This window comes from Salvelinus sp. IW2-2015, linkage group LG31 (genome assembly GCF_002910315.2).
Source record: "Salvelinus sp. IW2-2015 linkage group LG31, ASM291031v2, whole genome shotgun sequence".
Classification (NCBI taxonomy): Eukaryota; Metazoa; Chordata; class Actinopteri; order Salmoniformes; family Salmonidae; genus Salvelinus; species Salvelinus sp. IW2-2015.
The window spans coordinates 14,042,574-14,053,915 of NC_036870.1; positions in this window are offsets into that span (position 1 = coordinate 14,042,574).

An 11,342-nucleotide genomic window follows, 5' to 3' on the forward strand; every position below is an offset into this window, starting at 1 on the left:
AAAAGGAAGTACCAGTGACTCACTCAATACGGAAGTGGTCAGATGACACGAATGCTACACTACAGGACTGTTTTGTTAGCACAGGCTGGAATATGTTCCGGGATTCATTCAATGGCATTGAGGAGTACACCACCTCAGTCATCGGCTTCATCAATAAGTTCATCGACGACGTCGTCCCCACAGTGACTGTACGTACAGTAGGTAGGGGTAAAGTGACTATGCATATATAATAAACAGCGAGTAGCAGCAGTAAAATCAAGAGGGGGGGGTCAATATAAATAGTCCAGGTGGCCATTTGATTAATTGTTCAGTGGTCTTATGGCTTGGGGGTAGAAGCTGTTAAGGAGTGTTTTGGACCTAGTCTTGGCACTCTGGTACCACTTGCTGTGCAGTAGCAGAGAGAACAGTCTATGACTTGGGTTACTGGACTCTTTGACAATTTTTGGGGCCTTCCTCTGACACCGCCTAGTATATAGGTCCTGGATGGTAGAAACCTTGGCCCTGGTGATGTACTGGGCTGTACGCACTATCAACCAATCAAAGGTATTTATAAAGCCCTTCTTACATCAGCTGATGTCACAAAGTGAAGTACAGAAACCCAGCCTAAAACCCCAAACAGCAAGCAATGCAGGTGTAGAAGCACCCTCTGTAGCGCCTTATTGTCGGATGCRGAGCAGTTGCCATACCAGGCAGTGATGCAACCGGTCAGCATGCTCTCGCTGGTGCAGCTGTAGAACGTTTTGGGGACCCATGACAAATCCTTTCAGTCTCCTGAGGGGGGAAATCGTGCCCTTTTCAGGACTGTCTTGGTGTGTTTGGACCATTCTAGTTTGCTGGTGATGTGGACACCAAGGAACTTGAAACTTTCGATCCATTCCACTACAGCCCCGTCGATGTTAATTGGTGCCTGTTCGGCCCTCCTCTTCCTATAGTCCACGATCAGCTCCTTTGTCTTCCTCACATAAAGGGGGAGGTTGTTGTCTTGGCACCACACTGCCAGGTCTCTGACCTCCTCCGTGTAGGCTGTCTCGTCATTGCCGGTGACACTATTGTGTCATCAGCAAACTTAATGATGGTGTTGGAGTCATGTCTGGCCACGCAGTCTTGGGTGAACAGGGAGTACAGGCGTTGACTGAGCATGCACCCCTGAGTGTCCCCAGTGTTGAGGATCAGCGTGGCAGTGTGGAGTGCGATTGAGATGGCGTCATCTGTGGATCTGTTGGGGCGGTTTGCGAATTGGAGTGGGTCTAGGTTTTCCAGAATGATGGTGTTGATGTGAGTCATGACCAGCCTTTCAAAGCACTTCATGGCTACCGATGTGAGTGCTATTGGGCGGTGGTCATTTAGGCAGGTTACCTTCACTTTCTTGGTTACAGAGACTATGGASGTCTGCTTGAAACATGTAGGTATTACAGACTCGGTCAGGGAGAGGTTGAAAATGTCAGTGAAGACACTTGCCAGTTGGTCCGCGAATGCTCTGAGTACACGTCTTGGTAATCCGTCTGGCCCCGCGACCTTGTGAATGTTGACCTGTTTAAGGTCTTGCTCACAGTTTACAATTGGCTCATTCATCCCCCTCCTCTCCCCTGTAACTATTCCCCAGGTCGTTGCTGCAAATGAGAACGTGTTCTCAGTCAACTTACCTGGTAAAATAACGGTAAAATAAAATAAATAAAAAACATCGGCTATGGAGAGCGTGATCACACAGTGATCCAGAACAGCTGGTGCTCTCAGGCATGCTTCAGTGTTGCTTGCCTCGAAGAGAGCATTAAAGGCATTTAGCTCGTAATGTGTTGTATTGGATTTTCCCAAAACATTCAGTATTACTTTAATGCCTGGTTGCAAACAGGATGCATGTTTTGGAATACTTTCATTCTGTACAGGCTTCATTCTTATCACTCTGTTAATTAGGTTAGGTTTGTTGAATAACTACATTCTTGTTGATCCATCTTCAGTTCTCCTATCACAGCCATTAAACTCCGTAACTGTAAAGTCACTTTAAAATCACCATTGACCTCATGGTGAAGTCCCGGAGCGGTTTCCTTCCTCTCTGGCAACTGAGTTAGGAAGTATGCATGTATCTTTGTAGTGACGGCGTGTATTGATACACCATCCAAAGTGTAATTAATAAGTTCACTATGCTCAAAGGGATATTCAATGTCTGCTTTTTAATAATTATCCATCGACKAATWGGCACCCTTCTTTGCGAGGCATTGGAAAACTTCCCCAGTCTTTGTGGTTGAATCTGTGTTCGTAATTCACTGCTTGACTGAGGGACCTTACAGATAATTGTATGTGTGAGGTACAGAGATGAAGTAGTCATTCAAAAATCATGTTAAAAACTCTGAGAAGAGTCTTATTACTTATTATGTGACATGTTAAGCTATTTTTTACTCCTGAACTTATTTAGGCTTGCCAGAACAAAGAGGTTGAAAARGTATTGACTCAAGACATTTTAGCTTTTCATTCTTTATTAATTTGTGAGAAAAAAAAGAWGAAAAAAAACATAATTCCACTTTGACATTATGTGGTATTGTGTGTAGGCCAGTGACAAAAATCTAAATGTAATCAATTTTAAATTCAGACCGTAACACAACAAAATGTGGAAAAAGACAAGGAGGGTGAATACTTTCTGAAGGCACTGTACCATGAATGAACTGGCATCAGATTGATGCTATTCTCAAGGGCAGGAGACATGAAATGGACATAAATGTGCACAGATAAACTACTTTCACTCACAATGATGTCATTCATGACCCGTTTCTCCTTGAACTCTTGGACAGACAAACTCCTGAGTGCTGTAAGAGGGAACTGTCAACACTAACAAATCTGCAGGGATTCTCAGAAATTGTTTCGCAGAAATTGTAGTCAGCATTTTGTTGGTTTTATGACACTGTAGGCACTCAAAGCGCTATGACGCAAAGTGCAGAGAGCTAGAGTAATAGCTTGGACTTGGTAGTTTGTAGATGGCCCGTTTTCTCCTGTCCTTGCTGGAGACTTCATGTTATCCCACTCCTCTGTGCTTGAGACTTCTTCCACATAGTCCAGTGGATTCCACCTCCGGTCACAGTGGGAGACACAGTGGGAGACAACTACTCTTTCAAAAACATTTCTCCATGCTGCAGACAGCTGTATCAGTCTGCTAATACAGGAGTAATAAAGGCCCAGTGCACTACTTTTGTCATACATACAATACAAGTCAATCGTTTGGACACACCCACTCATTCAAGGGTTTTTCTTTCTTTKTTTTTWATTTTTTCTCTACATTTTAGAATAATAATAAAGACATCAAAACTATGAAATAACATATATGGAATCATGTTGTAACCAAAAAAGTGTTAAACAAAACCAAATATAATTTAGATTTTAGATTCTTCAAACATTCTCTCATCCAGCTTCACTTGGAATACTTTTCCAACAGTCTTGAAGGAGTTCCCACATATGCTGAGCACTTGTTGGCTGCTTTTCCTTCACTCTACGGTCCAACTCATCCCAAACCATCTCAATTGGGTTGGGGTCGGGTGATTGTGTAGGCCAGGTCATCTGATGCAGCACTCCATCACCCTCCTTCTTGGTCAAATAGCCCTTACACAGCCTGGAGGTGTGTTGAGTCATTGTCCTGTAGAAAAACAAATGTATAGTCACACTAAGCGCGAACCAGATGGGATGGCATATCGCTGCATAATGCTGTGATAGCCATGCTGGTTAAGTGTGCCTTGAATTCCAAATAAATCACTGACAGTGTCACCAGCAAAGCACCCCCACACCATCATACCTCCTCATCCATGCTTCAAGGTGGGAACCACACATGCGGAGATCATCCGTTCACCTACTCTGCTTCTCACAAATAAACAGCAGTTGGAACCAAAAATCTAAAAATTTTGGTTCCAAAAAGGACAGATTTCCACCGGTCTAATGTCCATTGCTCGTGTTTCTTTGCCCAAGCAAGTCTCTTCTTATTATTGGTGTCCTTTAGTATTGGTTTCTTTGTKGCAATTGAACCATTAAGTCCTGATTCACGCAGTCTTCTCTGAAAAGTTGATGTTGAGATGTGTCTGTTACTTTAACTCTGTGAAGAATTTATTTGGGCTGCAATTTCTGATGCTGGTAACTCTCATGAACTTATCCTCTGCAGCAGAGGTAACTCAGGGTCTTCCTTTCCTGTGGTGGTCCTCATGAGAGCCAGGTTCATCATAGCTCTTGATAGTTTTGCGACTGCACTTGAAGAAACTTTCAAAGCTCTTGAAATGTTTTGCATTGACTAACCTTCATGTSTTAACCTCTCTGGGATATGTGGGATGCTAGCTTCCCAACTGGCCAACTTCCAGTGAAAATGCAGAGTGCCAAATTCAAATAAATTACTATAAAAATTCAACTTTGATGAAATCACARATTCAAAATACCAAATTAAAGCTACACTTGTTGTGAATCCAGCCAACGTGTCAGATTTAAAAAATGCTTTACGGCGAAAGAAAAACGATGCTATTATCTGAGGATAGCACCCAAGCAAACAAACACAGACCATCATATTTCAACCCTCCAGGCGCGACACAAAACGCAGAAATAAAGATATAATTCATGCCTTACCTTTGACGAGCTTCTTCTGTTGGCACTCCAATATGTCCCATAAACATCACAAATGGTCCTTTTGTTCGATTAATTCCTTCGATATATATCCAAAATGTCAATTTATTTGGTGCGTTTGATCCAGAAAAACACTGGTTCCAACTCGCGCAACGTGACTACAAAATATCTCAAAAGTTACCTGTTAGCTTTGTCCAAACATTTCAAACTACTTTTGTAATACAACTTTAGGTATTTTTGAACGTAAATAATCGATAAAATTGAAGACGGGATGATCTGTGTTCAATACCGGAGGAAAACAAAGTGTAGCTAGCTTTCAGGTCATGCGCCTCTAACAAAGAGTACACTTCCCTCTACCCTCATTCTGAACAGTGTTACCTCTTCATTTCTCAAAGGAAAAACCTCAACCAATTTCTAAAGACTGTTGACATCCAGTGGAAGCGATAGGAACTGCAAGAAGGTCCCTTAGAAATCTGGATTCCCAATGAAAATTCATTGAAAAGAGAGTGACCTCAATTTCTTTTTATCTGAATGGTTTGTCCTCGGGGTTTCGCCTGCCAAATAAGTTCTGTTATACTCACAGACATGATTCAAACAGTTTTAGAAACGTCAGAGTGTTTTCTATCCAAATCTACTAATACTATGCATATATTAGCTTCTGGGRCTTTGTAGCAGGCAGTTTACTTTGGACATGCTTTTCATCAGAACGTGAAAATACTGCCACCTATCCCAGAGTAGTTAAAGTAATGATAGACTGTCGTTTCTCTTTGAGCTGTTCTTGCCATAATATGAACTTAGTATTTTACCAAATAGGGCTATCTTCTGTATACCTTGTCATAACACAACTGATTGACTCAAATGCATTAAGAAGGAAAGATATTCCACAAATTAACTTTTAACAAGGCACACCTGTTAATGCATTCCAGGTGGATAGGTCATGAAGCTGGTTGAGAGAATGCCAAGAGTATGCAAAGCTCTCATCAAGGCAAATGGTAGCTACTTTAAAGTATCTCAAATATAAAATATATTTAGATTTGTTTAACACTTTTTTGGTTACTACATGATTCCGTATGTGTTATTTCATAGTTTTAATGTCTTCACTATTATTCCACAATGTAGAAAATAGTTTTAAAAAGATATAAAAAAAACTGGAATMAGTAGGTGTGTCCAAACTTTTGACTGGTACCGTATTTGTTTTGCAGGCGGTGCGGCAGAATAGCACCCCTACTTCCCGTGGTTATGCCCACTGATCTGCAGTGAATGAGGAACCAGGGTGAGGGGCACGGAGCTTCATATAGTAATCACTATGAGCCCTTTGTCCTGAGCAGTCCCTCAGCGCCGATTAAGTGGCCGTATTAATAACGAACGGTAAGGAGGCGCGCAAACCACCCACCGCTTCCCGGTATATTACTCGCTAAAGTTCAGTCTCTGGATAATAAAGTTGACGAGCTGAGGTCGAAGATTTCCTTCCAGAGAGACATCAGGGATTGTAACATACTCTGTTTCACAGAAACATGGCTCTCTCAGGATATACTGTCTGAGCCAGTTGGGTTCTCAGTTAATCCCGCAGACAGGAATAGATATCTCTCCGGAAAGAAGAAGAGCGGGTGTGATTGTTGTAACATACAGGAACTCAAGTCCTTTTGTTCACCCAACCTAAAATACCTCATAATCAAATGCAGACCGTATTACCTTATAGTCACAGCTGTGTATATTRCCCCTCAAGCCGATACCACGACGGCCCTCAAAGAACTTCACCTTACAAGCATTTCGCTACACCCGCAATAACATCTGCTAAACACTTGTATGTGACTAATCAAATTTGATTTGATATGATTTTAACTATCAGCTGTGAACTGAACGTAAATCAGGGGCCAACCATTCCAACTGGTGGAGAGTGGCTGTATACGTGTCACTGGTAGGAAGTAATCTCACTTTTCTGGTCTCACAGATTTTTACCAGGAAAGGAAATGAAACTTCTACTGCTTATAGACATGAATAAAGATGTCTAAATCAAACAGGTGTCACTTTGCATTTAACACATAATTGACCAACTTTCATGGCAAGTTCATGGTTTGCAAATCACAATATTGGCATGGATGTTGGCGTATGCTAAATGTACAATTTACGATCAAATCTAAAAACGTTTAGAAATGATGTCCCTGGAGCCACAGCCCATGGGCCATGCACTTAGAGGGATGCAGGGAATGGATGGAAATAAACCAAGCATGACTGGTGGCCCAATGAAACTACATCCTCAGCTCACCGCAGCACCAATCCATCAAACGTACTGCTCTCGCACTGCTCGCTGTCTGTGATCATTCACAATGTTAATTTGCACTTTATACAGTCTAAATTTTAATCATCTCAAAGGAATGCATAGAATACAGAAGGTAGATGTTTTCAAGTGTAATGAAAATAAATTGTCATGAGAATTTTCAATCCCAATGATGATAACAATCACTATAGCTTTGACCAATTCCACCTAGGTTGTAAAGCTAAGATAAGAATTAGGCAAAGTCCCAGATTTCTGCAAAAGGTTGGTTCTTTATTCAGAGAACGTTCTGAAGTCAAAAATGCCAACTCAGTCATTTTATAACTCCCACCCCCACCTACACCACCGCTTCTGATCCTCACAGCTAGCTTGCGGCTAGCGCAGCTAGCGCCACTGCCACGAAGCTAGCACCAGTTAGCAAACACAATTCTACAATTCACAACCTCTCTTTCGCCATCGCCATCTGGCTTGGATTCTCTGTCGACACGACCAGTCTGAGCAGACCCCCTCCGTCTGAGCAGACCACCCCCCGGGCTACTAACTTTAAACGCCGCGTGCTAGCTTAGTGGAGGCCTCCCTGCTCCATCTACGGCTGCCCCCTGGACACTATGATCACTTGGCTACATAGCTGATGCATGCTTGACTGTCCATTAATTCACGGTACTCCATTCTGTTTATTTGTGTTTTATCTGTCGGCTCTGTGCTTTAACTCAGGATCTGTGTGTAGTTAATCCGACCCTCTCTGCCTAGTCGTCGCCATTTTTACCTGTTGTTGCTGTGTTAGACTAGCACCCTGTTATTGCTGCTGTTATCTTACCTGTTTGTTTTAGCTAGCTCTCCCAATCAAGACCTGCAATCACTTTATGCTTATTGTATGTCTCTCTCAAATATCAATATGCCTTGCATACTGTTGTTCAGGCTAGTTTTCATTATCATTGTTTTGGTTTGCAATGGACCCTGTAGTTCCTCTCCGTACCTCTGATACCCCTTTGTCCCACCCCCACACATGCGGTGACCTCACCCATTGAGACCAGCATGTCCAGAGATACAACCTCTCTTATCATCACCAGGTGCCTGGGCTTGCCTCCGCTGTACCCGCGCCCTCCATACCCCTGTCTGCACATTATGCCCAGAATCTATTCTACCACGCCCATAAATCTGCTCCTTTTATTCTTTGTCCCCAACGTCTAGGCGACCAGTTTTGATAGCCTTTAAGCCGCACCCTCATCCTACTACTCCTCTGTTCCTCGGGTGATGTGGAGGTAAACCAGGCCTGCATGTCCCCAGTCACCCTCATTTGTTGACTTCTGCGATCGAAAAAGCCTTGGCCTCATGCATGTCAACATAAGAAGCATCCTCCCTAAGTTTGCCTTACTCACCGCTTTAGCACACTCTGCCAATCCTGATGTCCTTGCCGTGTCCGAATCCTGGCTTAGGAAGGCCACCAAAAATTCTGAGATTTCCATACCCAACTATAACACTTTCCGTCAGAATAGAACTGCCAAAGGGGAGGAGTTGCAATCTACTGCAGAGATAGCCTGCAAAGTTCTGTCATACTTTCCAGGTCTATGCCCAAACAGTTCGAACTTCTAATTTTAAAAATTAATCTCTCCAGAAATAAGTCTCTCACTGTTGCCGCTGCTACCGACCCCCTCAGCTCCCAGCTGTGCCTGGACACCATCTGTGAATTGATCGCTCCCCATCTAGCTTCAGAGTTTGTTCTGTTAGGTGACCTAAACTGGGATATGCTTAACACCCCGGCAGTCCTACAATCCAAGCTTGATGCCCTCAATCTCACACAAATCATCAAGGAACCCACCAGGTACAACCCTAAATCCGTAAACATGGGCACCTAATAGACATTATCCTGACCAACCTGCCTCCAAATACACCTCTGCTGTCTTCAATCAAGATCTCAGCGATCACTGCCTCATTGCCTGTATCCGCCACGGGTCCGCGGTCAAACGACCACCCCTCATCACTGTCAAACGCTCCTAAAACACTTCTGCGAGCAGGCCTTTCTAATCGACCTGGCCCGGGTACCCTGGAAGGATATTGACCTCATCCGTCAGTTGAGGATGCCTGGTCATTCTTTAAAAGTTACTTCCTCACCATATTAGACAAGCATGCTCCGTTCAAAAAATGCAGAACCAAGAACAGATATAGCCCTTGGTTCACTCCAGACCTGACTGCCCTCGACCAGCACAAAAACATCCTGTGGCGAACTGCAATAGCATCGAAGAGCCCCCGCGATATGCAACTGTTCAGGGAAGTCAGGAACCAATACACGCAGTCAGTCAGGAAAGCAAAGGCCAGCTTTTTCAAGCAGAAATTCGCATCCTGTAGCTCTAACTCCAAAAAGTTCTGGATACTGTAAAGTCCATGGAGAACAAGAGCACCTCCTCCAGCTGCCCACTGCACTGAAGCTAGGTAACACGGTCACCACCGATAAATCCGTGATAATCGAAGACTTCAACAAGCATTTCTCAATGGCTGGCCATGCCTTCCTCCTGGCGACTCCAACCTTGGCCAACAGCCCCGCCCCCCGCTGCTACTCGCCCAAGCTCCCCAGCTTCTCCTTTACCCAAATCCAGATAGCAGATGTTCTGAAAGAGCTGGAAAACCTGACCCATACAAATCAGCTGGGCTTGACAACTGGACCCCCTATTTCTGAAACTGTCCGCCGCCATTGTCGCACCCCCTATTACCAGCCTGTTCAACCTCTCCTTCGTATCATCTGAGATCCCAAGGATTGGAAAGCTGCCCGGGTCATCCCCCTCTTCAAAGGGGGACACCCTGGACCCAAACTGTTACAGACCTATATCCATCCTGCCCTGCCTACTAAGGTCTTCGAAAGCCAAGTCAACAAACAGATCACTGACCATCTCGAATCCCACCGTACCTTCTCCGCTGTGCAATCCGGTTTCCGAGCCGGTCACGGGTGCACCTCAGCCACGCTCAAGGTACTAAACGACATCATAACCGCCATCGATAAAAGACATTACTGTGCAGCCGTCTTCATCGACCTGGCCAAGGCTTTCGACTCTGTCAATCACCATATTCTTATCGGCAGACTCAGTAGCCTCGGTTTTCTAATGACTGCCTTGCCTGGTTCACCAACTACTTTGCAGATAGAGTTCAGTGTGTCAAATCGGAGGGCATGTTGTCCGGTCTCTGGCAGTCTCTATGGGGTACCACAGGGTTCAATTCTCGGGCCGACTCTTTTCTCTGTATACATCAATGATGTTGCTCTTGCTGCGGGCGATTCCCTGATCACCTCTACGCAGACGACACCATTCTATATACTTCCGGCCCTTCCTTGGACACTGTGCTATCTAACCTCCAAACGAGCTTCAATGCCTACAACACTCCTTCCGTGGCCTCCAACTGCTCTTAAACGCTAGTAAAACCAAATGCATGCTTTTAAACGTTCGCTGCCTGCACCCGCAGCGCCGACTAGCATCACCACCCTGGACGGTTCCGACCTAGAATATGTGGACATCTATAAGTACCTAGGTGTCTGGCTAGACTGCAACTCTCCTTCCAGACTCATATCAACACTCTCCAATCCAAAATCAAATCAAGAATCGGCTTTCTATTCCGCAACAAAGCCTCCTTCACTCACGCCGCCAAACTTACCCTAGTAAAACTGACTATCCTACCGATCCTCGACTTCGGCGATGTCATCTACAAAATAGCTTCCAACACTCTACTCAGCAAACGGATGCAGTTTATCACAGTGCCATTCGTTTTGTTGCTAAAGCACCTTATACGACCCACCACTGCGACCTGTATGCCTAGTCGGCTGCCCTCGCTACATGTTCGTCGTCAGACCCACTGGCTCCAGGTCATCTACAAGGCTATGCTAGGTAAAGTGCCGCCTTATCTCAGTTCACTGGTCACGATGGCTACACCCACCCGCAGCACGCGCTCCAGCAGGTGTATCTCACTGATCATCCCTAAAGCTAAAACCTCATTTGGACGCCTTTCCTTCCAGTTCTCTGCTGCCTGCGACTGGAACGAATTGCAAAATCTCTGAAGTTGGAGACTTTTATCTCCCTCAACAACTTTAAAAATCTGCTATCGAGCAGCTAACCGATCGCTGCAGCTGTACATAGTCCATCTGTAAACTACCCACCCAATTTACCTACCTCACCCCCCATACTGCTTTTATTATTTACTTTTCTGCTCTTTTGCACACCAGTATCTCTTCTTGCACATGATCATCTGATGATTTATCACTCCAGTGTTAATCTGCTAATTGTAATTATTCGATTTATTGCTACCTCATGCCTTTTGCACACATTGTATATAGATTCTCTTTTTTTTCTACCATGTTATTGACTTGTTTATTGTTACTCCATGTGTAACTCTGTGTTGTCTGTTCACACTGCTATGCTTTATCTTGGCCAGGTCGCAGTTGCAAATGAGAACTTGTTCTCAACTAGCCTACCTGGTTAAATAAGGGTGAAATAAAAAAATA